This window comes from Narcine bancroftii, chromosome 3, assembly GCF_036971445.1.
Source record: "Narcine bancroftii isolate sNarBan1 chromosome 3, sNarBan1.hap1, whole genome shotgun sequence".
Classification (NCBI taxonomy): Eukaryota; Metazoa; Chordata; class Chondrichthyes; order Torpediniformes; family Narcinidae; genus Narcine; species Narcine bancroftii.
In genome coordinates this window covers 141979169-142006847 of record NC_091471.1, presented here as the reverse complement: position 1 = coordinate 142006847, position 27679 = coordinate 141979169, and the positions used below count along the sequence as shown (strand labels likewise).

General features: G+C 40.7%; 1 long non-coding RNA gene across 1 annotated transcript; it reads right to left on the bottom strand.

The window, feature by feature from the left end:
- Positions 1-120: 120 nt before the first annotated feature.
- On the bottom strand, positions 121-27679 carry LOC138757635 (uncharacterized). The gene is made up of 4 exons (XR_011353774.1): positions 27589-27679; positions 13286-13368; positions 5952-6132; positions 121-573 (listed from the first exon to the last, which is right to left on the bottom strand). It is a non-coding gene; the product is annotated as an uncharacterized lncRNA (long non-coding RNA).

The following is a 27679-nucleotide window of genomic DNA, read 5'->3' as shown; positions in this document are numbered from 1 at the left end:
AAGTAATGAAACAGAGTATCTTCCTCCTTCCCCAAATTAAAAAATACCAGTAGTGACAAATAGTAGTATGATGAATAATAATATAATTTGTTTTTTCTTTAATAATGACCTAATAAACTTTTTATTTTAATGAAATGGGCTCTGCCAAATCCCAGAGTAACAGACTTCTATAATGTTTTAGAACTACATATAAATCAACTGTGAACTTACTGGTTAAATCAAATATGCTCCAGCCTTTCTTTTTCAGCTCTAGTTCTAGTATTTGTAGTTACTACCTTTAAGAATGAAGAGGACTAACAAAGAAGCCAATGTCTGAATGTTCTCCATGGAGCCACAGATTATTCTATATTTGAGGACATGAACATCACCACATCTTTCCTCAGAATGGAGGACAGCTCCCGGTGGAGCTGAAGACATTATTCCTGTCATGGTGTCTGAGACAGGATATGTTGACAGACAGTGAACTTCACTCTTTATTTCCAAAATCTTCAATTTTACCAAGGCTCATTGTTGCTGTAGTCAGTCAAATACTGCCTTGATAATCAGAGCAGTCAATCACATCTCTGCAAAGTCCTGTAAAGTAAGTTCAGAGAGTTAGGAAAGAGGCTGAACAGTAGGACCTCTAAGGTGATATTCTCTGGATTACTCCCGGTACCATGAGCTGGGAAGGTCAAAACAGGAAGATAGTGCAGACAAATGAGGGGCTGAGTGTACTGTTGGCTCATTTAAATGGTTCAGTGTCATCACTGGCCAGATGCCCAGCTCAGAGCAGTATAAAACATCAATGCACACCACGTTTCTCTCTCTCTCTCTCTCTCTCTCTGCATCTTGGTCCAAGCCCCGGACATCTCTCCATGCCAGATCACTACTGTGGACATCACTGGAGGTGTTGTGGGTAAGGTGTGTACTGCACTGAGTTGACTCATAGTGCTTCAGTAGATCAGTGTTTGCAGAGAGCCACACCTCTGTTGGTACAGGGAATAATGAGTGTATTTGAAAGTCCCTGTCTGTGAAGTGTATACATGTGTGGGAGAGTCAGGTCAAGATCTGCTTATTTGTTTTTCATGCTATAACCACTGCTATGTATAGTGAAAATGAAATAGCATTTCTCTGGACCATGGAGCAAATTATTTATATGGCTAAATTACATCTGAAACTTTTTTATAAATAGCACATAAATATCATGTTACATATGCTAGCCCTGTTTCCCCAGAGTTCAGAAGTCCCATGGCTTGGGAGGAAAAAAAATTGTTTTGCATTCTGAGCATGAGGTTCTAAATGCTTCGGTATCTCTTTCCGGATGGCAGGAGGGAGAACTGATTGCGGGACAGGTGCGTGGAGTCCTTTACAATGTTTATGGCTTTCCACAAACAATGGCCATTATATATGTCCATTATGGCAGGGGGGGGGGAGACCCCAACAATCCTCTCAGCAGTCTTTACTATCTGCTGCAGGGACTTGCGTTCCCCCACTAGGCAGTGATGCAGTTACATTGGAGTGTGGTAGGATAAGCAGCCACCAGAATTGGAGTCCCTTGTGCTCAATGTGCCTGCTTGCACCATTATAGTTTTTGTCTCATATTTTGTAGAAGAAAGGCAGCCACTGGTATCAGAGTCCAACCTGGGTCGAAAGTGAATGTCTATTTAATTATTTAGTAGTAGAGTAATTAAGTATTGTTTGCCATCTTCCTCTGTTTTGTTTCCTGTGAGTTCAATAAAGTTACCTTTGATTATAACATTGTGTCCAGACTCATTTCTCTGTGAACCCACAGGACTTGATACTTTCCAAACACAACACTGAGGAAATGGTGCAGGGGACAGGGTTCAAGTTCTTGGATCATTGTAACATTTTCTGAGGAAGGGGAGACTTATACAAGTGAGATGGGTTGCACCTGAACTGGAGAGGAGCCAATGTTTTCTGGCAGGGAGGTTTGCTAATGCTGTTGGGAGTTGGGAGTGGGTGGTGGGAAATGGGGTTTAAACTAGATTTGCAGTGGAGTGGGAACCAAACTGAAAGGGCAAAGGAAGAGGTGGTTGGGACATAAGTCGGGACCACTGGGAGGGGGTTTGTGTGAAAGGACAGGAAGATAGGGCAAAATTGCAGCTATAGGGATTGACATAGTGTCAGAAAAGTAGCAAATACATGGCTAAAGTTTTTATATTTAAATGCACACAACATAAAAAATAGCTTGGATGACTCTGTAGTTCAACTACAGATTGGCAGGTATGATGTGGCCATCTCAGGGTGACAGTAAAGGATGGATGTTATTGGAAACTTAATGTCCAAGGAAACACAGTGCAGCATAAAGAAAGTCAGGTGAGCAGAGGGGGTATCGTGGTTCTATTGGTAAGGAATAACATTAAATAATTAGATGATATAGATCCATTGTGGGTTGAGTTTAGAAATGGCAAGGGTAAAAGCACACTGTTGGCAGTTATGTACAGACCTCCAAACAGCAAATTACAACAGCAAATAGAAAAGGCATGTCAATGCACAATGTTATGGTAGTCATGGGGGATTTTAACATGCAAGTAGACTGGGAAAATTAGGTTGGGACTGCATCTCAAGAGGGAAAATTTGTAGAATGCTGACAAGATGGCTTTTTAGAGCAGTTGTTGATGAGTCCATTAGGGGATTGGCTGTACTGGAGTGGGTGTTGTGTAATGCACCAGAGACAATTAGAGAACCTAGGGTAAAGGAACTATGAAGGATCAGTGATCACACTATGATGGAGCTCAATTGAGATTTAACAAGGAGAAACTAGTCAGATGTCTCAGCATTTCAATTGAGAGAGGAACTGGCTTTGAAGTGGTCACATATCGTGGATGGCACAGCATCATTGGATGGAGTTTTTGCAAGAAATGAGGGAGGTGCATAATAAATACATACAATATAAACGAAATATTGAAATGGAAAATTGTCGCAAAACTGTGACTGATAAAGGAAGCCCAAGCCAATGTAAAAGCAAAAGAGAGAGCAAACAAGGAAGCAAAAATTAGAGGGAAGATAGAGGATTGGGAAGTTTTTAAAAACTTGCAGAAGGTAAATAAAAAATTCATGAGGGAAAATAGGCAAGCAAATAATATCAAAGTGGATTACAAAAAGCATCTTCAAGTATATAAAGAGTAAATGAGATGTGAGAGTAAATATAGGACCATCAGAAAATAACACTGGAGAAATGATAATGGGAGACAAGCAGTAGCATAGCTAGGGGGGTGCATGGGAAGCGATCGTGCCCTCTGAGCACATTCTTCACAAGCGGCACCTTTTTGAAATGGATGCTCGCTGCTGTCTTCTGTGGTACGCTGATGGGCCATCAGTACATCATAGGAGTTGGAGTGAGAACGAAGAGCTGCGCATACACCCCCATCCATTTGCTTGAAATGTGCTCCAAGGCTCTGCACCCTCATTCAGTAAGTTTAAAAAAAGCAACAATGTTAAATGTGGCAATAAACCAAGGACAAACTGTTTATTTGCCCCAAATGAACTCTGCTTTATTTAACAATTTTTTCCCCACATGGCCTTGTTTATTTATGCACACAGAACAGCTAAAGTCCTAAAAAGGGCTTTCAGCTCAATAGAATCCTCGGTGTCTGTCAACAGGAGGTGCAGTACAGCAGGTCCTAGAGTCCGTGGGTTGTGTATGGGCACAGTCCCGGCTCCCCCCAACGAGGCACATGTTGGTTACATTGGCGACACTGCTACAAGCTAGGACCAACAGTAGCTCTTCTTTTTCTTCCCTTTCTTTAATATCGATATGTGGTTCGATATTGGTGGTATTTTGTCAGTATCATGGATATTGAGGTTTTGACTGCATGTTGATTGAAAATTGTCAAAATGAAATATTCAAAAATTAAAATAAAATAAACAGACCGATTATTTTCTAAATGGGGAGAAAACTTAAGATACCCAAATCCAAAGGGATCTGAGAGTCCTCATGGAGGATAACCTGAAGGTAAATTTGCAATTTGAGTCAGTGGTGAAGATGGCAAATGCAGTGCTGGCATTTATTTCAAGAGGTACAGAATATAAGAGCAGGATGTGATGTTGAGGCTTTATAAGACACTAGGGAGATCTCATTTGGAGTACTGTAAGCGGTTTTTGGTTTCTCATTTAAGAACGGATGTGCAGATGTTGAAGAAGGTTCAGAGGAGTTCACAAAGATGATTCTGGAAATGAAAGGGTACCACATGAGGATGTTTCAGAGTTCTTGGCCTGTACTCATTGGAATTCAGGAGAATCGGGTTGGGGTGGGGAGAGAGCAGAATCTAATTGAAACATTTGAATGTTGACAGGCATGGACAAAGCAGATATAGAAAGGTTGTTTTCCATGGTGAGAGAGTCTAGGACAAGATGGCAAACTTCAGAACTGAAGGGCATTCACTTAGAAGGGAGATGCGGAGGAATTTCTTTAGCCAGAGGGTGGTAAATCTGAGGAATTTGTTGCCACAGGCAAAGGTGGAGGCCATCAATGGGTGTATTGAATGGAGAGACTGAAGTTCTTGATTAGCCAGGGCACCAAAGGTTATGGGGAGAAAGCTGGGCAGTGTGGTTGAGTGGATTCAATGGGCTGAATAGCCTATTTCTGCTCCTATGTCTTATGGTTTTATGGTCTAATTCAGTTCATGTTTGCACTAGTGTTGCATTAAGATATACAGCCAACAGTTCCAGGGAAAACACAAACTAGGGATCTCTGAATAGGTTATTGGTGAGCAACTGCTTATGGTAGCATTGTTAACACCAGTTTCCATAATTTTACTGATCAATGAGAGCAAATTAATTCAGCAGATTAAATTTGTTCTTATTTTTGTGGACAGAATACATCTAAGCAACTTTCCACATTGTCAGATATTGTTGGCTACAGGCACATTGAACACATCACGTACGTTAGTGGAGATAGTTGGATTCCAAAACCAAAGATAATGTTGGAATTGGGATGCTGGCTGAAAGCTCTGGTTGTGTGCTGTTACTGGATTGTTAACCTTTTTTAACTGCTTTGATTAATTTATGGAACAATTCTTTTAATGTAAGTGCAGTGTTTCCTGTGCTAGAAGTACCTTTGTCACTATCGATGTTGAGCAGACCTTTTATTCCTTTTGTTTGCAGTAGCATGCAAGATGATTTTGGAGAGCAATTAATAATCAACTACATTGTAATGGATATGTAGCAGACTTCAGCAGGGAATTTATCTGAAGGCTGTAACTGGAAATTGGAGTCAGGTGACTCCGGCAGTTGGATTTGTAAAGCTCAGATCAGCAGGAAGCTGATTGGGCAATAGAAATCAAATGATCCAGGGGACTTGTTCTTTTTTTCATGAACTGTGGCACAGATTGTTTTAATTCACTTCAACTCAGCAGTCTGGAGATGGAACTATCGACCAGAGTTCCACACTGTACATGCAACAGAGTAGGAAATTCACAGCTATTTTTTTTTCTACATTGATGATGCCGAAGTTATCTGCCATTTCACGATCATTTACTGTTCTACTTCATTCTACTGTCTACATGAGAGATAGGCATCCATGTGGAGACTACTGTGCCCTGAATGCCCAGACAGTGCCTGATCAGTAGCCCATCCCACACCTCCAGGATTTTTTTTATCATCTCTTAGTGGTTGATGCATTTTTCCCATGATTGATTTGATTCGGGCATACCATCAAATCGAAATGGAGCCTGTTGACATACTCAAGACAGCCATCCCGACTCCTTTAAGATTTTTGACTGGGTACGTATGCCGTTTGGTTTATGAAATGTGGCACAGACATTTCAGAGGCTGTTGGATGATATGGTTCATGATTTTCCTTTTGTCTATGTTTACATAGATGACCTGCTAGCAGACAGCTAGACAGATGATGAAAACTAAATTCATCTCCATCTGCTTTTCAAGCATTTACATGAGTATGGCATATTTTTCAGCCCAGCCAAGTGTCAGTTTGGAGTACCATCACTCACCTTAATGAGCCATATGGTTAACAAACACGGGATTTGCCCTCAGATCGACAAGGCGAAGGTCACCCATGATTTTTCCAATCCTTCATCGCTCATGAAGCTGAGGGAGTTTCTTGGTCTGATCAATTTTTAGAGATGGTTCATTCCACACTGTGCTGACCTATTCCATCCACTCACGGACCTGCTGAAGAATAGGACTAAGAAAATCAGTCCATCGCACTCAACGAAGTGGAGCTTTCAGCCTTCCACTGTGCTAAGAGCGACCTGCCTGGGGCAACTACATTGGTTCATCCTCCACACGACATTCTATTATGTCTTATTGTCAATGCATCAGATGTCGGAGTAGATGGAACCATTCAACAGCTCGTAGATAGTGCCTGAAAACTACTTGCCTTTTTCTCCAAGCTACTCTAAACTGCTGAGACTAAGTATATCACATTTGGTTGTGAACTGCTGGCTATTTACCTTGATGTCAAATATTTTTGCCATCTACTTGAGGGCCACACATTCACCATCTATACCAATCACAAGCCTTTGACATATGCTGTTTGTTCCATGCCAGACTTGTTCTCCCCACATGAAGTCTATCACTTGGATTACATATCACAGTTTACCTCTGATATTCAAAATTTCAATATCTGAAGGGATTCTTGATATTATAGATCAGTAATGCTACCTTTTTCTCATTATTGATGCTTGTGACCACACTAGTGCCCTTGCAATCTTGTAAGGGGCTATTGTAGCAGACTTCAGCAGGGAAATTATCTGGCAATTGGAGTCAGGTGACTCTGGCAGTTGGATTTGAAAAGCTCAGATCTGCAGGAAGCTGATTGGGAAATAGAAATCAAGAGATCATGGGGGACTTGTGTGTTTTTTCCATGAATTTGTGACACAGGTTGCTTTAATTCACTTCAACTCTGCAGTCAGGAGACCAAATTATTGATTGGAGTTCCACATTGTACATGCAGCAGTGAGTAGGAAATTCACAACTAACTTGTTTTTTTCTACAGATCTGGTATCACCAATTGGCCAATTTGGATAAAGGCAGATAATAAGTTTATTGTGGCCAGTGTATATATGCTCCAAATTCTTACTTGCTGCATCTGAACAAGTACTTTGTAAAGAAAGGCAATGGGGAAAAAAAGCAACTACAGTATGGTACTAAATTAAAATGAGACAGCAGACACAAAATTTCTAGCTAAGTGAGTCGCAGTGAATAATCTTCAATCTGATTGGTTGAAGAGCCTTTTTGATATTTTCAGATCTGATGAAACACTACATTGAACCAGGCACTACAGTGGATTAGATGCCTGTAGAAAGCCATTCTCTTTTCTGGGGATTATACAAACCTACAAAATCTAGTGCCATTTTGTTTCCAATGTGTTGCTTGATATATATTGAAGATCTTGAGCTTGATCATGCTTTGGTTATTATAAAATCACTGTCTCAGCTGCAGGAATTGATTAGATGTTTATAGTTGGTTCCTTCCATTGGATGTGCTTCAAGTTGCAATCAAAACAGGTCATTATAAACAAACAATGCAACCTGCCATAAATTTCTCCTTTAAAAATTAAATCCAGAGCATATAATGAATAATAGTTATGTCAAAGCATATCTCATCTCAAGCCAAATCACAGTGTAAAACACAGGAGGATTGTATCCAGCCAGCTGCACTGATCACAACTAAATATGATCAGAATGAGGCTTACAGTGAGACAAATTCTTATAAATCTGCTTTGAAATACTTTTTTAAATTAATGTTATTGATAGTTTTTCAATAGTGATTATATAGTGATTAAAAGTTATTCTGTTCATAGTTTGAAGGTTATCAATGAATATGTGATACTTTTACTTAATTCTAAACTGACATTCAGAAATGCATTGCTAATTTTGACTGCAAGGTTTTCAATGTCAAATATTTGCATATTCCAGGAAACTTTCCAATTTCTAAAGATTGGATACAGCAAGCTCTCAAGAAGAATAGGCCAAATTAACTCAAATTAAATTGTGCAGAATGAATTAGACAACTGGGTAAGATAGAAAGATCAAAAGGCAAAAGGAAAATGTAAGCAATTTAAATAAAACAAAGAAAGATAAGGCAATGGAAAAGGAGAGGTTGAAGAGCAGGGAGAAGGTCAAACAAAAGAAGGAAAAGAGAGAGATAGAAGGAGAGGGGAAAACAGAAACTGGAGAAGTCAATGTTCATTTAGGGATGAAAGCACTCTCTTCATGAATCTGAAGGGGTCATCTGCTGCATCCGGTGCTCCCATTGTGGCCTCCTCTACTTTGGAAAGACGTTGCAGATTGGGGGATTGTTTCATTAAGCATCTTCACTCTGTCCACTGAAATAGCAGGAAACTCTCAGTGGCCAACCATTTCAATTCTGCGCCCCACTCCCACACAAACGCATTTGTCCATGGCCTCATGCACTGCCAAACAAAGGCCACCTGCATATTGGAGGAACAACACCTAATATTCCATCTGGGCTCTCACAAAACAAGATGTCATTAGCATCAACTTCTCCAGTCTCTCCCCAGTCCCTTCCCATCTCTGTTTCTTTTCTGCCCTCCCACCCAAATCCTTTTGCCTGTTGGTGTCTGCTCCTTCCCATGCTCTTCCCCCACTCCCTGGCATTTTATTGAGGTGCCTGTCTGATTTTTGCTCATACCCTGACAAAGGGCTCAGGACCCAAACATTGGTTATGTATCTTTGCCATAAAGAACGCTGGATGACCTGTTGAGTTTCTCCAGCACTTTTGTGTGTTAAAAGACAAACTTGCTATTCAGTGCAATGTGTTCAACTACTTTTTAAGACACTTCAGGAAGAAAAATGTCATGCAATTAAATCCACATTCCAAAGCTAAATAGGGAAAAATAGCTTAAAGGATAAAATGGATAAAATAAAATTGTGACTGAAATAATTTTTCTCTCCCTTGCTAATTCCCAAAGGTACAATATATATATTGATATGCTATTGACTTCTCTCGATCCCTCCAATATCTCAGTCTAGTCAAATTTTCTGTCTGACTTTCAGTCCTGAATGAATCAATGTTTCCTCAAATTAAATATGAGGAAGACAAAAGGATCGACCACATGCTCCTTTCCTTGCCACCAATCCCATTTCCTCAGGTTGAAAAAGATTTTAACTTAGTGGTCTTCAACCTTTTTCTTTCCACTCACATACCACTTTAAGTAATCCCTATGCCATAGGTGCTCTGTGATTAGTAAGGGATTGCTTAAGGTGGGATGTGAGTGGGAAGGGAAGGTTGAGAACCACTGCTCTAGACCCAATTGTTATTGAAATATTTTGCTTGAGAAAAATTGTCATTGGCCCATTTCCTTTGGAGTTACGAAACCATACACATAACGAGTCAATGAGGTACGATGAAAACAGTGGCTTTCGACCATTTTCTTTCCATCCACATACTACCTTAAGCAATCCTTTACAAATCACAGGGCACCTTATGGCATAGGAAACACTTAAAGTGATATGTGAGTGGAAAGAAAAAGGTTGAGAACCGCTGTTCTAGCTAATCATACAATCATACCAAACTCTGAGCTGAGCTGCTGATCATTCTAATTATTTCCACGCTCATCAATTTCCAACCAGTTTCTGCCAATATGTTGCTGAAACAAAATCATCCATCCAAGGCCTTTGTAACTTTCAAAATCAATTATTCCACTTCTTTCAGAACTAGCACCCTCTGCCTACCAGAACTTACCAAAACATGGATATCCATATTTCAACTTTTATAATATTTCTTTCACATTTTACCTTTATGATCTCAGATCATTGAGATTTACTGTTCAAAAACCTTTTGATTTTGCATTTCTCAGCCTTCCATTTAAATCTCTTCATAGTCTCCCCCTTGTTAACTTTTTTCAGAACTTGCCCTCTAAGAATTCAGAAATCCTTCCACTCTGGCCTTCTGAACTATAAATATATGGTAACTCTTGAAATATTTTACTCTTGAAAGTATGACATGGTTGTTCACTATCTATTTGTAACCCTTGACAAATATTGCAATCGTAAACAAAACACTCATGCAACACTAATTTTAAAACATTTTCAGCCAAGGAATGTATTCAGAATTCCCTGGTTTTGAAACTAAGACAATCTACTCTTATCTGGCACATTTATTTGCATAATTATAGTTTTCACTTTCACATTGTAAACTCCATTCATGAAAGGAAAAGTGGAAGTTGCACAGATTCTTTCATGATCTCATTTCAGTCTTGAGCCCATCCTCAAGGTATCACTCATACCTTGAGGAAGGGCTCTCGCCCAAAACGTTGTTTATGTATCTTTATCTTTGCTATATAAAAGTACACTGTTTGACCTGCTGAGTTTCTCCAGCATTGTGTTTTTACTTCAATCACAGTGTCTGCAGCACTTCATGTCTTTCCTTGAAACCCTGTGTAGTTTTACAGTACAAAAATACACAACTAATGCACTTTGCAATTTGACACTTGCAAGGGAAACACAACAATTAAAGAAGACCAAAACATTTAGTTGAAGGACCAGTGGAACAACTTTTAGGTCATGGTGTGTGCTAAGACTGGCAGAACGCATTCATAACCAAAGCAAATTTGTAAGTGGCGGATTTTCAATGCTCATCCAATGAATAACAACCACATACTATTGAACATTCTGTGGAATGAACTGGCCATTTGATTACAACTTTCTGGACCTTTGCAACAAGGCCAACCATTAGCAAGATATGATGATGCCAGGAACTGACATAAACAAATGAGAGATAGCAGCCAATGTATGGAACCTCTAGGCTAACTTTCCAGGTGGGTATCAGAAAAGACAAGGAGGAACAGTGAGCCCAGCTGGCTGAGAATAAAGTCCACATATCAAAATGTTTCCCCTTCTCAGCCCACTGCCTTCATTTGCAGCAATACAAGAGCAGAGATCATTGAGCTGGAGTACTGATCCTGAACCAAACCAGAACAATACAACAAAGTACAGGCTCTGAGCACAGTTTCAAATACATGTTGCAACTGAAATGTGCCTCATGCCAACAACTCACAGCCACACCAGGGAGGTTCATTCACCATTACATGAATCAGCAAATCATCTTTGCAATACGAGGCAGAACATCTTCCATGAAACACTGTGCACCAATTCATTCCTCTGCCTGTCTGGAAGCATCAAATGCACCACTGATGGTTAAGAGATGAGCAGTTAAAGGTTAGTTAATAATAGAACCCCTTGCCTGTAATGATGTTCATGAGACCAGCAAAAATCCCACCTGGTTCACTTATGTATATCTTTCAGTCCTTGCATGTGTATCCATGCCACAATATTCAACTCCTAAATAACCTAGCAAATCACAATTCAACGAGAAATAAGGGTGAGTAAGTAATAGTCTTCAGCAGTAATATTCAGATCTAATGAACAAAAACAGTCAAGCAGTGGAAACAGAATCATAAAACCAGATAAATTCAGGAAGAGGGGAGTTAATTTCTATGAGATTGTCATTTCTCAGAACAGTAGCACTTCCCAGAATCTTGGTTTTCCCTTGACAGCACTAAACTAGTCAAATGTGGGAGGCAACACCAAATCGCCCATGTTCTTCCAATAAAGTTTAATAAAAATTAGTGTCATACTTTAAGACGATGTCAATAACTGGAGTTAAACAGGAAAGGATACATCTATTGATGTGCACTTACTTCATTAAAGAAAACTCTCCACATGTTCCAGGCTTTGAAGCCATTCGTATCAGTTCCCTTCAGTTGACAACTGTAGCTTCTTCTTGGGCAATCCCTACTCTGGTTTTGTGGGTTCCAATGTGGCTAATGAGGCTGATGTGGAAACCACAGACTCTCCCATAGATGGGGCAGGTAAGAGGGTAGGTGGTTTGTGCGGTGATATGTACTTGCTACCACTCATGCATGCCTTTGAGATTCTAAATGGTCCTTCCCTACTTTGAGCAGTCACAATCCATAGATTCCAAGAGATCAGTGGAGATGTTGCACTGTCTCACCGTGGCTTTGAACACATTAATCTTTCTTTTCCTTTGTTCACTTGTCAATATAATCCTGTGACAGAACTCAAAATTGAGTATCTGATTCTGGAATCTGGTGTCAAGTCATGTCACCTTTATTTATCGTTCACACAATGCTTGCACAGTAAAGGCAAGATAGTGTTTCTTCAGGACCATGGAGCATATTTACATAAATATAAGTTGGAAAAGAAGTTAAACACATTGCCTTATACAGTATAAGTCCACGGTACCCTATCCACATATGTTCTGGGAATTTAGAAGTCTGATGGCTTGGGGGAAAAAAAACTGTTGCCCAATCTGGACGTAAGGGCACAAATGCTACGGTACCTCCTACCAGATGGCAGAAGGGAGAACAGCTTACGTGAGGGGTGTGTGGAGTCCTTCACAATATTTATTGCCTTTCACCTGCATCAAATGTTGTAGATGTCCTTCATGGTAGGAAGGGAGCCCCCAGAGATCTTTTCCGCTGACTTCACTATCCTCTGCAGGGTCTTGCAGTCTGAGGTGGTACAGCTTCCAAACCAGGCATGAAAATAATATGGCTTAATCAATGTAGTCGACTAAGTACAACTAGGACTGGGGATGTTGACATCGGAGAGGACATGCTCTGGTTCAGTTACTTTTCCCCCAAGCACCATGTTGTTATGATTCTTATCTTTTTCTCTCTACATCATTGTACCATTAATTTTGCTTGATGGATTTTTCAGTCCACTGACATTATCCTAATTATATTCTAATACTAACATTATCCTCATTACATGATTTTGGTGTTGTAAATGTGATTGGTAGCTTGCCCAGCTTTTCTGGCATAATGTGAATTATTTCTTGAACATATTTCACATTTGAATTCACTTGCAAAATATCCATTCTTAATATAGCAGAGATCAGCTCTGCACATTAGAATGTCTGTGGTGATGAGGGATAGTTTTCAGCTCAACCATCCAACCTGCTGAAAGGTCTGCTAAGTGAAGATTAACTGTTATTGACCCTTTCATTGCTGTTGCTACATAATGGAGATCCTGTTTGTGACTGCTAAATAAAACCAACATCTTCTAGTTTGCACTATAAATGTGCTTAAGACATTAGAATTGAGAGTCAGTGTGTGCGCTTTTCTGTCCTAGAAGCAAATTTAACAAGCAAGGGTACATCATGACCAGAAATGACAGGTTAAATTTCCAAAATGGCATGATACAATAGGGTGATGATTACAATCACATTCCATTTTAAATTAAAACTATTTTTGATTGAGTTGAAAAGAAACTGCAATGCAATTTCCTTTTTATGGATTACTCTTTGCAGAGAAGTGAAAGAAAAATGTACTTACCAAACTCCATATTAGAACCATGCTTTGAGGAGAGGATCTGATACAAGAATACCTCTTGTTCCCAACAATTTTGACAAGTCTGCCTTCTCCATCAAGAAATAAACACCACAAAAATGAAAATTAGAACCGAAAAATCAAAAGCTAACTCACCCTCTGAAGCACAATACTTCAGAAGTCAATGCAATTTGGCAAGTTGAATGACCAAACACTTGGCAAAACTACAAAAAGTGAAACAGCCTAGGAATTTCAAATGGCATTATCTGAAACTTCATTCATCCAATGACCCAGCCACAATATCATGTGAATGGATTAGCTGAAGGGCCTGAATATTGACTGTTTCCAATAAACATGACATAGTTTGCATACCCATTAAGGGAAAGAAAACTTCAGCCTCTCTGAAAAGAAAATTTAAAGGATCACAAAATGCAATTGCAAAGATAACAGTTTCAATGATCCTGAAGGCCAAAACAGTAAAATATAGACCCTTAAACAGGTAAAGTACAGAGATTGTCACAGGAGGAAATGGCTGACAGGCAGAAAATTAAAATCTATTTCTCAAAGTAAGACTCAGAACCATCAGTTGTTTTCTCATTTCCTTTTAAGGCTGCTTCAATTATCTAATTAAATTTTAAAAATTCTATTAAAGTAAATTCCACGTTCATGCAATTCTTGGCAAAGACTGCAATAAAAAATGTTCAGCTTATCAGTAAACATCTGCCCTAACCTCACCAAATCTGCACCCCATTTATGTAATATCTTTAAAGGCCCATTGTGAAATTCCCAGAGTTCCCATAGTCACTTGAGCAAGAAATTATTGAGAAACACTAGAAATCCTAATTACAAAAAAATTTGACTTCTTTTCTTCTGCAAGGACTCAGCTAATAATAAATTGGGAATCTTATATACAATTTGTCTTTTTTTGTAAAATATTTCATTGGCCACCAATAAACTGCATGTTTGGGAGTGTTTGATGAACTTGAATGGCAACACCATAAAGGAAAAGGAACTGGATAAGGGCAGGGTTTATTTTGTCTTGCTAAGAAAATTTCCATTTGGGTTTAGGAGTTTCTTCCTGTAGGGATGATTCAACGTTGTTTTTATTTATTTATGAACTTTGTGGTGACATGGAAGTGTGTTAGTGGACTGCAGAATCGTAGTTTGGGTGATTCAGGTACAATTACAGTCTAAAAGTAATTTGTCTTTACGGGTAGGTCAGATTCCCAGGTTCAGAAATTATATCAGAATTATTGCTTCAATTTATATTGTGCAGACAGATCAGTTTCTCTTTTAATTTGAAATACTTCATGTAATATGGAAATGTTGGCAGCTCTCTCTCTCTCTCTCTCTCTCTCTCTCTCTCTCTCTCTCTCTCTCTCTCTCTCTCTCTCTCTCTCTCTCTCTCTCTCTCTCTCTCTCTCTCTCTCTCTCTCTCTCTCTCTCTCTCTCTCTCTCTCTCTCTCTCTCTCTCTCTCTCTCTCTCTCTCTCTCTCTCTCTCTGTTCTGTTCTGTTCCACCAATCCAGTACATTTGTCTATTTGGAATGTAAAATTATATGACTGCAGAATTATTATACCTGAAATAATTATGATGGCTACTTTTTAAATATATTTGAGGCATATAGAAAATTATTAAATAGGAAATAAAAACACACACTTTTTCCCGTATTTCTGCAGATTATTCACCTCATTATAGGAAGGATGTGGAAGCTGTGGAGAGGGTGCAGAGGAGATTTACCAGGATGTTGCCTGGATTGGAAAATAAGGCTTATGAGGCAAGGTTGGCAGAGCTGGGACATTTCTCTTTGGAACATAGAAGAATGAAAGGAGATTTAATAGAAGTCTACAAGATTATGAGCGGCATAGAAAGGATGGACAGCCAGCATCTGTTTCCTAGGGCAGGATCAGCAAACACCAGAGGACGTGTGTACAAAGTTTAGGGAAGTTTAGGGGAGACATCGTTTTTTATGCAGAGAGTTGTGGGTGTCTGGAATGCTTTGCCAGGGATGGTGGTGGAGGCTGAAACACCAGGGGCATTTAAGAGACACTTAGACAGGCACGTGGATGGAGAAAAAATAGAGGATTATGGGGAAGGGAGGGTTTAGTAGTATTTTTTATATTATGGGTCAGCACAACATCGAGGACCAAAGAGCCTATACTATGTTTGTAGTATTCTATGTTCTGGATCTCCTCCCTTTCTGTTTGGAATCCTTCATGAATAGCTCTTAATATGTTGCTTATTAAAAAAAAAAGCAGACAGAGCACAGTCACCAAGGAACCTTTCTGCCTGGTTTTATATCTGAAAAATGAGACATTAAAAAGGGAGCGATAACAGGATGTACCTTGAAGAACTCTGGTATTTTCAGAAATGACTAGAAACCCTGGATAAATTGAAGAATTCTCAGATGTTAACTGAGATGATATGCTTCAACAAATTAGTCTTCCATGTAGGTCCAGGGTTTATGACAGTTACTGTCATTCGTAATTTTCCAGAAAACATTGTGGCAATTAAGTATTTAAATGTGACCATTTTACTCCTATAAGCAAAAACAGGAAAAAAGTAAATATGCCTGCATGGGAATTGTATTCATTTAAGCAAGAATAGAAGCAATCTTTTTTCTTTTAAATTTACATGTGTAGCACAGTAACAGGCCCTTCCAGCCCACAAGCCCGTTCCCCCCCCCCCAAATACACCAATTAATCTACCATCCCCAAATGTTTTTGAAGGGTGCAGGGAAACCGAAGACACATGGGGTTATATTGTGGGATTAACTCATTTAGAAATGTCCAGTAATACCATTGTGGAGTGAGAAAATGATGCTGGATATCAATTTGCATTAAGCAGTGTCTAACAAAGTCTTTGCAGATGAGAACATTTTACTGTATTTACTGAAAGATGTTGATGAACTATGTTTTATAAATTCTAAGAACAGAAAAAGTATCTGTAACCAAATGATTAATGAATTATTTTAGTAAAAAGGCACATTGTTAAAGTACTTCTATGTGCTCCTGAATTTAAAATACAAATAGACAATATAAAATAGGATAGGAGGCCAAAGATCAGATAACTCACCAGATTCATGAGGAACTATTCTTACCCATGTTTACATTAACATAGAACATGGCACAGTTCAACTCTCACCAAAACCTCCTCTTCCTTCCTGTAATTGACCAGAACTGCACATGATACTCCAAAGTTTTATACAGCTGCATCATGACTTCCCTGCTTTAATAGTGTGGTGATACAACCATAAACCTACTGCAGGGGGCAATCTCTGTACCTGCAGGAAAATCACCTAAGGGACTGACTCCACCTGGCCGGATGTCAATCAGCCAACCTGAATATAAACCTGAGCAAGCCCCTCCTGAGCCAGTCACACAGGGAGCCATGAGGCTTGAACTGGTGTTCAGACTTTTACTGGAATAAAGCCTGTTGTACAGTCTTTTGAGTTTTGTGCTTGCTTGCTGCTACCTCAGTACACCACAATTTATTCCAGTAAAAATTTAAAGAGAGACCATGGAGAAGTTTCTGATGATGGGAGCCTGGAGTCCCTGACACCTGAATGCCCAGGCATGCTTCGAGATCTGGAAATACGCAATTGAGCCATCATCCTAACACAGGCTGAGGTGATCAACACCAACTAGAAACAGCTCATGGTGCTCCGCACAAAGCTGGGCTCATGAGCTTTCCAAGCCATCAAGGACTTCACGGACTATGAACCTGGGATTGCCGTCCTGGAGAGCATGTACAAGATCCCGACAAACATGCCACTTTGCCAAGATGAGCCTTTCCAGGCCCATTGGGAGCACTGCGGCTGTTCCTGAGCAGCTGTGAGCCCTCTCAAACACCACCACATCTGAAGACCTGGCAACGCCATTACTCGCCCAACCACTTCTGCCCTCACTGCCAACGTTATTTCCTGCCCGGACACCAACCCACACCACTGCAGTGTGCTCACCCCGGGCACCGCCATCTTCCTCCAGATGACTTCCGCCCGCACCGAAGGCATCACTTCTGCCCACTCGGATGACATCGTCTCCGGCTTCACTGCCAGTCAGGTCACCCGACCACACCAACTCCACATGCATCCATTCGGCACTACAATCTTGGGCCAGCTGAGCCCCAACTGCTGCAATATGCGCACCACATTGACAAAACGATGTGGTCAACATGGGTGCATACCCGATGTACCCCATGCCCCAGAAGGAAGCTGCTGTCTGCTATTGCCAAATCCATCATGGAGCAGCGGTTCTGACCCCAAGATGGTCTTGGCATCCACCACCTTAAAAAGGGACGTTCCCCATGAACTCAGGCACACAATGTTGAACATCAGTGTCAATGGGAAAGTAAAAAAATGCCTGTCCAATAGCGGTAGTACTGAGAGCTTCGTGCCTTCAAATGTGGCCTGGACAGTAAAGCTCAAAATCTATCCCACGAACATTTCCATTGGCTTCACTGCCCAGGACCACTCCATCATGGCCCTCGGGCACTGCTCAGTGGAATTGGAATTGATAGTGGGGGGAGCAATATACCAAGGGTTCAGTCTCCTGGTCATTCCCAAGCTCTGTGCCCCAGTCCTCTTAGGGCTGGACTTCCAGTGCCATCTCCAAAGCTCACCCTCACCTTCAGCGGCCTCCTACCCCCCACTCACACTCCACAGCACAGAGGCCAGCCACTTCCCCCAGTCCACCTGCTGCCTCTCCATGCTACAGGTAATCCATCCATATCTCTTTAACTACCTTACATCAGACTGCAAGCCCAAAACTGCCAAGAACAAGTGCTATTGCATGGCAGACAGGACCTTCATTAAGGAAGAAATGAGGCGGCTTCTGACGGAAGGTATCATAGAGCCCAGCACCAGCCCCTGGAGAGCCCAAGTCCTGGTGCTAAAATGGCGTAGCAAACCAAAGATGGTCATCGATTATAGCCAGACCATAAACCGATACACCCAACTGAACGCCTACCCCGAATAGCCAACGTGGTCAATGAGATAGCCCAACATAAGGTCTTCTCAACAATGGACCTAAAGTCAACCTACCATCAGCTCCCTATCCACGCTCGGGATAAACCATATACCACCTTCAAGGCAGACGGGCACCTCTACCAGTTCTGTGGGTCCCATTTGGGTCACTAATGGGGTTTCTGTCTTTTAGCGGGAGATAGACTGCATGGTAGACTGACACAACTTGAGAGCGACCTTCCCGTAGTTGGACAATGTCACCATCTGTGGCCATGACCAGCAGGACCACGATGACAACTTGGAGAGATTTCTCCAGACGGCCAAGGAGCTGAACCACACTTGCAACAAAGAGAAGTACATGTTCATCACCACCCGCCTCGCTGTCCTAGGGTACATCATGGAACATGGTATCATTGGTCCTGACCCTGAATGCATCCATCCACTAATGGAACTGCCCCTCCTCCACACACTCAAGGCCCTCTGCAGGTGCCTTGGGCTTATCTCCTATTACTCCCAGTGGGTCTCTTTTTTCTCAGACAATGTCCACCCACTGGGACAAGCCACAACCTTTCCCCTCCACCCCCAGGCGCAAGCAGCTTTTATTCACATCTGGCAGGACATTACCAATGCCACGATGCATGCCGTGGATGAGGACACTCCATTCCAGGTGGAGTGTGATGCCTCTAATGTTGCCCTCACAGCCAACCTCAACCAAGGAGGAAAATTCGTGGTCTTCTTCTCCAGGACCCTCCACAGTTCCGAGCGTGGGCACTCAACCATTGAAAAGGAGGCCCAGGGATCATGGAAGGCAGGAGATTCATCCTCCTCATCAACCAATGCAGAGTGTGATGGAATATTTGAAGATGTTTTTGGGAGATATATTGGTAAAATTAGAGTAGGTTACATACACATACTTTAAAACAGATCTTATTTGGAATAATGAAGAATTCATTTTCAGTGACTTTACAGAAACTATGGAGAATGCTATGCACATTTCACAAGTAGGTGCGAATTGAAATGATGTCATGAAATGAATGGACTATTGTTTTGGAAGAACAACCAGAGCCAGGTTGTCTGTTTTGGACCTTTTTGCAAGGTTTTGACCTCCCTGTAAAGTGCTCAGTCAGAGGTCATTGAGAGGTTATTGTTTACCTAAAACAACAGTGACAAGAAGACTAACTCCTATTGTTTGCTGGAGAAGGTCAGGGGTTTTGCAAGTGAGAGAGGGAAGGACATGCTGCTGGGAGTTTGAATCTCAGATAGAGACGGAGAGAGACAGACATACAGAAGGGAGTCTTTGACAGTGTGTGACACAGAAAACTGTAACAAGCCAGGAGAAGCTTGTTGGAATTGAAACAAAAGCTTCAGAGCAGCAGATGGCTGGAAGTGCTATCTGCCTGATGTTTCTCTCAGAATGTGGAACAGAAAGGAACTCTGTGCTAGCCTGAAAGAAAGAGGTTATCATCTAGAGAACCCTGATGGGGCAAGATTCATCAGCAAGACATTGAGGTGACTAATGGTGGTACCTCAGTTGTGGAAATCCTGAAACAACACATCTCTCTCTGAAAACCTACAAGAACCTTCCTGAGTGGTAAACATTTACCTTTCAAGCACCAAAGCCTGGTGAACTTTATACATGTTAAATTCTGTGCACAGTATAAGAATAGCCTGCAACCATTGAACTTGGAAGAATGAGGTGAGATTGAACTGTGAACCAAATAACTTTTCTTAAATTTACACAAACATTACATACACATGCGCTTAGAATTAGAAGGGGGTTAAGTTGGGTTAGTTAATAGAGATAAGTTAAAGTTTGATTCTGTTTTCATATTTAAAGATAATTAAAAACAACTTTTGTTTAAGTAACTACTTGTCGTGGTGAATATCTATTGCTGCTTGGTTTTGGGGTCCTTTGGACTTGTAACAGCAGTGGCTTTCATGTTCAGCACCACCAATAAGATCTTGCACTGGAGAGTCGAGCTGGCCACGTTCAGCTACGACATCCAGTACAGACTGGGAAAGCTCAATGACTCCCCCAACGCCCTGTCCCAGACCTGCGCCACTGTGGAGTCCAACCAACTGTAGGCGCTGTACAACACCCTTTGTCACCTGGCTGTCACATGCCTGTATCATTTCATTAAGTCCCTAAACCTCCTCTTAACTGTCCAAGAAGTCCAGACCATGACCAAGGCATGCAGGGTCTGTGCAGTGCAAACTGTGCTTCTTCTGCCCGTCACAGGCCCACGTCATCAAGGCCACTTAGCCCTTTGAACAGCTTAGTATCAACTTCAAGGGCCCCCTGCCTTCCACGAGCAAGAACATCTACTTCCTCGCAGTCATAGATGAATACTCCCCCATGACTTGTCTGCACAGAACATTTCCAGTACATATTTCTGAAATTCTCTCTTCTTTACTTCCTCCAGTCTTTTCCATCACTTGTTCTTGACTAAACAATGTGGGCCAGGATCTCAGGTTTGCATTCATTATTCAAGAACAAGTGATGAAAAAACAACCAGTAAATATAAATGATTGCAATTTCATGACATTCCTACATATGAGTTTCCTATTCCTGCAAAAAGGAACTTTTGAGCTCCTCCAAAAAGTTCAAACCAAAAATATATGGAGTCTATTTAACTCAACAAAGAACACTGCAACATTTCTGGTGCTTCTAGTCCATGCTAAACTATTATTCAGCCTATTCCCACTGACCTGCACCTGAACCATACCCTTCCATATTCCTCCCATCTATGTTCCCCTGTCCAAATTTTTCTTAATATCAAAATTAAGCCTGTATTCACCAATTCAGCCTCCAGTTCATTCCACACTGCCACCACGTCAGTGGAAAAAACCTGCTTGCATTTGTTCCATTTATACCCATCATAATTTTGAATAACTGCTATCAAATCTCCCCTCGTTCTTCTATGCTCATGCGAATAAACTCCTAACCTGTATAATCTTTCCCTGTAACTCAGTTCTTTGCTCTTACAACATCCTTGTAAATATCTCTTGTATTCTTTCAATCTTATTGATATCCTTCCTGTAATTAGGTGACCAAAAGTGCACTCAATAATTCAAATTTCACCTCACCAATGTCTAATACAACTTTACCATAACATTACAACTCAATACTTTGATTTACAGTATAAAGGCCAATGTGCCAAAAGCTCTCTTTAAACCCTCCCTGCCCGTGATGTCACTTTCATGGAATTATGTATCTGTATTCCCAGATCCCTCTATTCTACTGAACTCCTTAGTGCTCAGCCATTTACCCTATATGTCCTACCTTGGTTTGTCTTCCCAAAATGCAACACCTCACACGTTAAATTTATTTTAATTTAGACATACAGCACGGTAACAGACCATTTTGGACAACAAGTCAGTGCCTCCCAATTTACCTACCCCCCCCCCAGTATATTTCGAATACTGGGAGGAAACCAGAGGACCCTGGGGAAAACCCACGAAGATGCGGGGAGAACATACAAACTTCTTACAGACAGCACAGTATTCGAACCTTGGACCTGATCGCTGGCATTGGAAAGATGTTGCACTATGCCAACTGTGCCTCCCATCTGCATTAAATTTCATATAACCATATAACCACTTACAGCACAGAACAGGCCAGTTCAGCCCTACTAGTCCATGCCGTAACAAATCCCCACCCTCCTAGTCCCACTGACCAGCACCCGGTCCATACCCATCCAGTCCTCTCCTCTCCATGTAACTATCCAGTCTTTCCTTAAATGTAACCAACGATCCCGCCTCAACCACGTCTGCCGGAAGCTCATTCCACATCCCTACCACCCTTTGCATAAAGAAATTTCCCCTCATGTTCCCCTTATAATTTTCCCCCTTCAATCTTAAACCATGCCCTCTAGTTTGAATCTCCCCCACTCTTAATTGACTCCACATTTACTCTGTCTGTCCCTTTTAAAATCTTAAACACCTCTATCAAGTCCCTCCTCAATCTTCTACGTTCCAGAGAAAAAAGCCCTAGTCTGCACAACCTTTCCCTGTAACTCAAACCTTCAAATCCTGTCAACATTCTCGTGAACCTTCTCTGCACTCTCTCTATTTTGTTTATATCTTTTTTATAATATGGTGACCAAAACTGTACACAGTACTCCAAATTTGGCCTCACCAATGCCTTGTACAATTTCATCATAACCTCCCTACTCTTGAATTCAATACTCCGATTTATGAAGGCCAACATTCCAAATGCCTTCTTCACCACACCATCTCCCATTATTCATCCTAGTTTTCCAGCTGGTCTAGATCCTGCTGAAAGCTTTGAAAGATTTCCTCACTGTCCATTACACCTCCAACCTTTGTGTCATTTTCAAACTTTCTCATCCAATTTCCATATTATCATCCAGATCATTGATATCGGCAAAAAACATTTACAGTCGTTTCCCCTAACCATCGAGACAGCCTCCTCCATATGTGGGACTCCCTGTCAGGGTGATGTTTCCTAGTTGACATGGGGGTTGAGATAAGCATCCTACCCCCCCACCCCACCCCAAGCGTACGACACCCATACCTAAAGGCAGTGAACAATTCCAATATAAGAACTTTTTCCACCCACACCATACCACTTTGCTTCAGGGACAGCCAGCTCACGTAGATATTCACCCTGGCAGCAGTGCAAGAACTACTTCTGGGAGTGGACTTCCTCAAGGTTCACTGCCTATAAGTGGACCTCATGGGGCCACTGGCTAGTAAATGCTAAGACTTTCCAAATCTTCTCCTTGGGGGAGGCCAAGCTACCCACCACCACCCCCTCCCCGCACACACACACACACACACACACACACACACACATACACACACACACACACACACACACACATATTGTCACCACCACCGACAACGAGTTCACATGCATCCTGGCAGAATTCACCTCCATTATGGTGCCACAGTTTACCTCAGCAGAACCGAAACATGGGGTACAGCAGCACATCCTCAAAAGGGCCCCCCTATCCATGCCAGGGCACACTGCCTTACCCCTGAGAAACTCAATTTCACAAAGGAAGAGTTCAGAAAGATGAAGAGATAGGAATCATGCGGTGGTCCGACAATACCTGGGCATCCCCCCTGCACATGGTACTGAAGGCAGCAGGGAATGGAGGCCATGTGGAGATTATTGCCACCACAATGGAGAGGTATCTTGTGCCCCACATACAGGATTTTACTGTGAACTTACAGGAGGCATGGATATTTTTGAAGGTTGACCTCATCAGGGGCTATCACCAGATCCCGATCCACCTTGAGGACATTGCTAAAATAGACTTCATCATGCCATTTGGTTTGTTTGAGTTTCTTAGGATGCCCTTCAGGCAAAAAATGCGGCAGAGGCTGATAGATGCTGTGGGCCAAGATCTCAGGTTTGCATTCATTTACTTGGATGACATCCTGATAGCCAGCCGCAACTGCAAAGAGCATGCAGCCCACATAAGGCAGCTATGCATCCGTCTCGATGAATTTGGCCTGACCATCAACCTGGCCAAATTCCAGTTCAGCGAGAGACAATAGACTTCTTAGGCCACAGAATAGACATGGGGCGACAACTCTGCCCGAAAAGGTAGAGACATCAGGTGGTTTACCAAGCCACACATGGTGAAGGGCCTCCAAGATTTTGCCGGTATGATTAATTTCTAACTCCTTCATAGCAGTATGTGTCCATTATTCTCACTCATGGCAGGGAAAAAGAGAGAGGTCAAGTGGGATGAAGAAACATCAGAAGCTTTCCAGAAGGCCAAATACACTTTAGCTAATGCCAAGCTTCTGGTGCATCCACAGACAGATGCTCTAACCGCCCAAAATCCTGTCATTGTATCCAGCAGTCTGATATTTTAGGTACTTTCTGGAGAGGAGATGATTCAAGGGCTTTACAGATTACAAGCTGTTGAATTTTACCTTTAACAAGGCGTCAGACCCATGGTCAGCCGGGCAGCAAAGGCACCACAGATATCGAGCATATCACCTGAAAGACCAATGTGGTGACTGACACATTATCTCGGCCGACAATCCAGGCGATACAGATTCTGGCCCAAGCACAGGAGATGGACCCTAACATCCCTACATACAGGATGGCAGTGATAGGACTCAAGCTAGAAGACGACCGCATTGACCTCAGCAACCAGACCTTCCTGAGTGGCATATTGACTGACAGGCCTTGCCCTATTGTCCCAGCAGAATGGAGATGACCAGTGTTTGAAGCGATCCACAATCTGGCACACCCAGCCTTCAGGACCACCGTCAAGATGGTTTGTTTGGCATGGCCTCTGCAAACAGGTCAGTCAATGGGCTAAAGCCTACACACATTGCCAGTTGTCAAAGGTGCACACAAATATCAAAGCACAACCCCCCCCCCAGCCATTCGAGCTGGCATGGAGGAGGTTCAGTCATTTGCACATTGACATTGTGGGACCCCTGCCGGTGTCACAGGGGGCATGGTACCGCCTCACAAGGTGGTCAGAGGCAATCCCACTGTTGGAAATCTCAGAGCCAGAGCCCTAATAAACACTTGGGTGGCACGGTTTGGAATCCCAGAGCACCTAACATTGGACATTCTGAAGCAAGATAAAGTGCACTTTCACTTTCACTTGCCACCAACCAAAGTTTTGTGGATGCAAAACAATGTTATAAATAATTGAACCCTAACTGATAATAATTAGGACAAGGCATAATAAACTCGTTCCAGGAACCATATTTCAAATGTTGTTGGACCTTTCCACAACAATAATTATCTTTTTTAAAAAGCAACCACAAGCAAACACTAATGAACTATTTCTGGAACTTCCTCCACTCAGTCAGCAACCTGCCATGCTGCAACCTTGGTGGAGAACAGAACAAGTTCAAGTCCCACTTTATTGTTACATACAATGATATAGGTTGTTTAGAGAGCAGACCCGTTGCTCATCTCATATAGAGAGGAGCAAGAAAGGCACAGTACAGGTGTAGAGTTACAAAGAGAGCTCAGTTGGTATGGAGCAAAGGCAACATAATTTTGGTATTTTGGGGTTCCTTCAGAAGTCTGATAGTGGTAGGAAAGAAACTATAATTGAATCTGGTGTGTGATCTCATACTCATCAATTTCTTCCCGAAGGTTCATGAAGAGGGTTTGGCTAGGATGGAATGAGTCTTTTCCAAGGTAGCAGGAGTTATAGAGAGTGTAAAAGTTGGAAGGGCGGTGGGGGGGGGGATTATGTGTGAAACCTGAGCCACATTCACAATCCTCTTCAGTTTCTTACAATCTTGGGGAGAGCAGTTGCTGCATCATGCAGTAATGCACCCTGACAGGATGCTTTCAATGGTGTACTTATTGAAGGATGCACGTGACATCTGAAGTAGAGGTGCTGGTGCACTTTTTTTTCGAATATTTTATTTAAAGTATTAAAACCATGATATATAATCAGAAAAACAAATAATACTTATGATCAATAAAAAACATGGTGTATATATAAAACACTCTACCCCCCTCCTACCCACCCTCCTCCCATACCAACCTTCCCACCCACCTTTTCCATCATATCCTTCCCCCGAAACCTCTCCTAACCAACTAACCTAAACCCCAAAGAAAAAGAAAGAAAAGGAAAGAAAGGAGATATAAACCACATTAACATAATGAATTACCATTGATTAGAGTATCACCACTCCAGCATGCCCGGAGAATTCAGAATTTTAAACCCATATAGTCCAAATAAAAGTTCCAATTTTTCCAATTAAAAAAAATTATCACATAAATTATACGTTATTTCTTCCACTGGGATACAAGATCTCAGTTCCATATGCCATCTGTGTAAACTCAAATCAGTCTCATTTTTCCAAGTAATCGCTAAACATTTTCTGGCTACAGCCAATGTTAATTTCAAAAATGCAATTTGAAACCTAGTTAGTCTCAATTCCAAATCCAACATTACCTAACAAAAATACTGATGGATCCAATGGAAATTTAACTTTAAAAATACCTTCTAAAAGCATCCAAATTTTTTTTTACTAAATCACATAACCAAATAGAATGTAAAAAAGGACCTACTTACTTTTGCCATCTAAAACATAAATCTGAAGAAATTAAATTATATCTCTTTAATTTTTCAGGAGTTAAATATAATTTATGTATAATGAACTAATCTACATCTCACATTAACAATTTTAGTCATACTATCTTTACATAAATTTCTCCAATCATTCTGATTTTCCCTAATACTTAATTTTTTTCCCATTTTAACCTTAGATTTTGTAAATCTAACTTAGGCATTTTATTCTGTAATAACAAATATATTTCAGATATCAATCTTTTCTTCCCTCATTCTGTAAGTAAATTTTCAAATTGAGATTGTTTTGGTAGCCTTAAAGTATGCCCAAAATTATTCAATTATAAAGCTCTATCTTGATAATAACAAAAAAATAATTTGATGATACTTCATTTTTTTTCATTCTTTTTGTAAAGAAATAAAATAACCCACTTCATAAAAATCTTGTACAAATTTAATTCCATTTTGATCCCATAATTTCAAAAACTGATTATTAGGCTTAAAGGGAAAAAGTTTATTCTGATATAAAGGTGTCCTAAATGAAATTTTCCCTTCTGTACCTATTGCTTCATTTATCATATTCCATAATTCCATTAAGTGTATCAAAATAGACTAATTATAATTATGTAAATAAATTGATCCATCTTCTTCTCACCAATTTGAATTAATTCAATATTTGCCCATACCAATGATTTTTCCAAATCAAACATTCTATTAATAAATTTTAATTGTGCCACTTTATAATAATATTGAAAATTCAGAAGCTGTAAACCTCCTAATTCATATTTCCAAGTTAATTTTTGTAAAGCTATCCTTACCATTTTATCTTTCCATAAAAACTTCCTTACAACAGAATTAAAACCTTTAAAAAATTTTTGAGGAACTTTACAAGGGATGGATTGTAAAAAATACTGTATTCTTAGAAAAATATTCATCTTAATAGAATTAACTTTACCTATTAATGTTATCGGTAAATCCATCGATTCAAATCATTTTTAATTTTAGGAAATAAAGGCAAATAATTTAATTCAAACAGGTGATTAAAATTATTATCTACTTTAATACCTAAGTATTTAATTTGGTCTGACCATTTAAATTTAGCAATATTTTTTACAAGAAGTATAATCTGCTTCAATCAATGGCATAATTTCACTTTTTTCCCAATTAATTTTATAACAGATATTTCTGCATACTGCTCCAACCATTTTAAAGAATTCTGAAGTTCTGTTAAGTATATCAAAATATCATCTGCAAATAAATTATTTTTAAATTAATCAGATTTCACTTTAATACCCTTAATATTATTATCTTGCCTTTGTGGTGGCGCACAGCCTAATGGCAAACCGGCCCTGCTTGTATTGCTACGTGGCAGGGCAGCCATTAGGAGATAGTGTCATCAGGTGG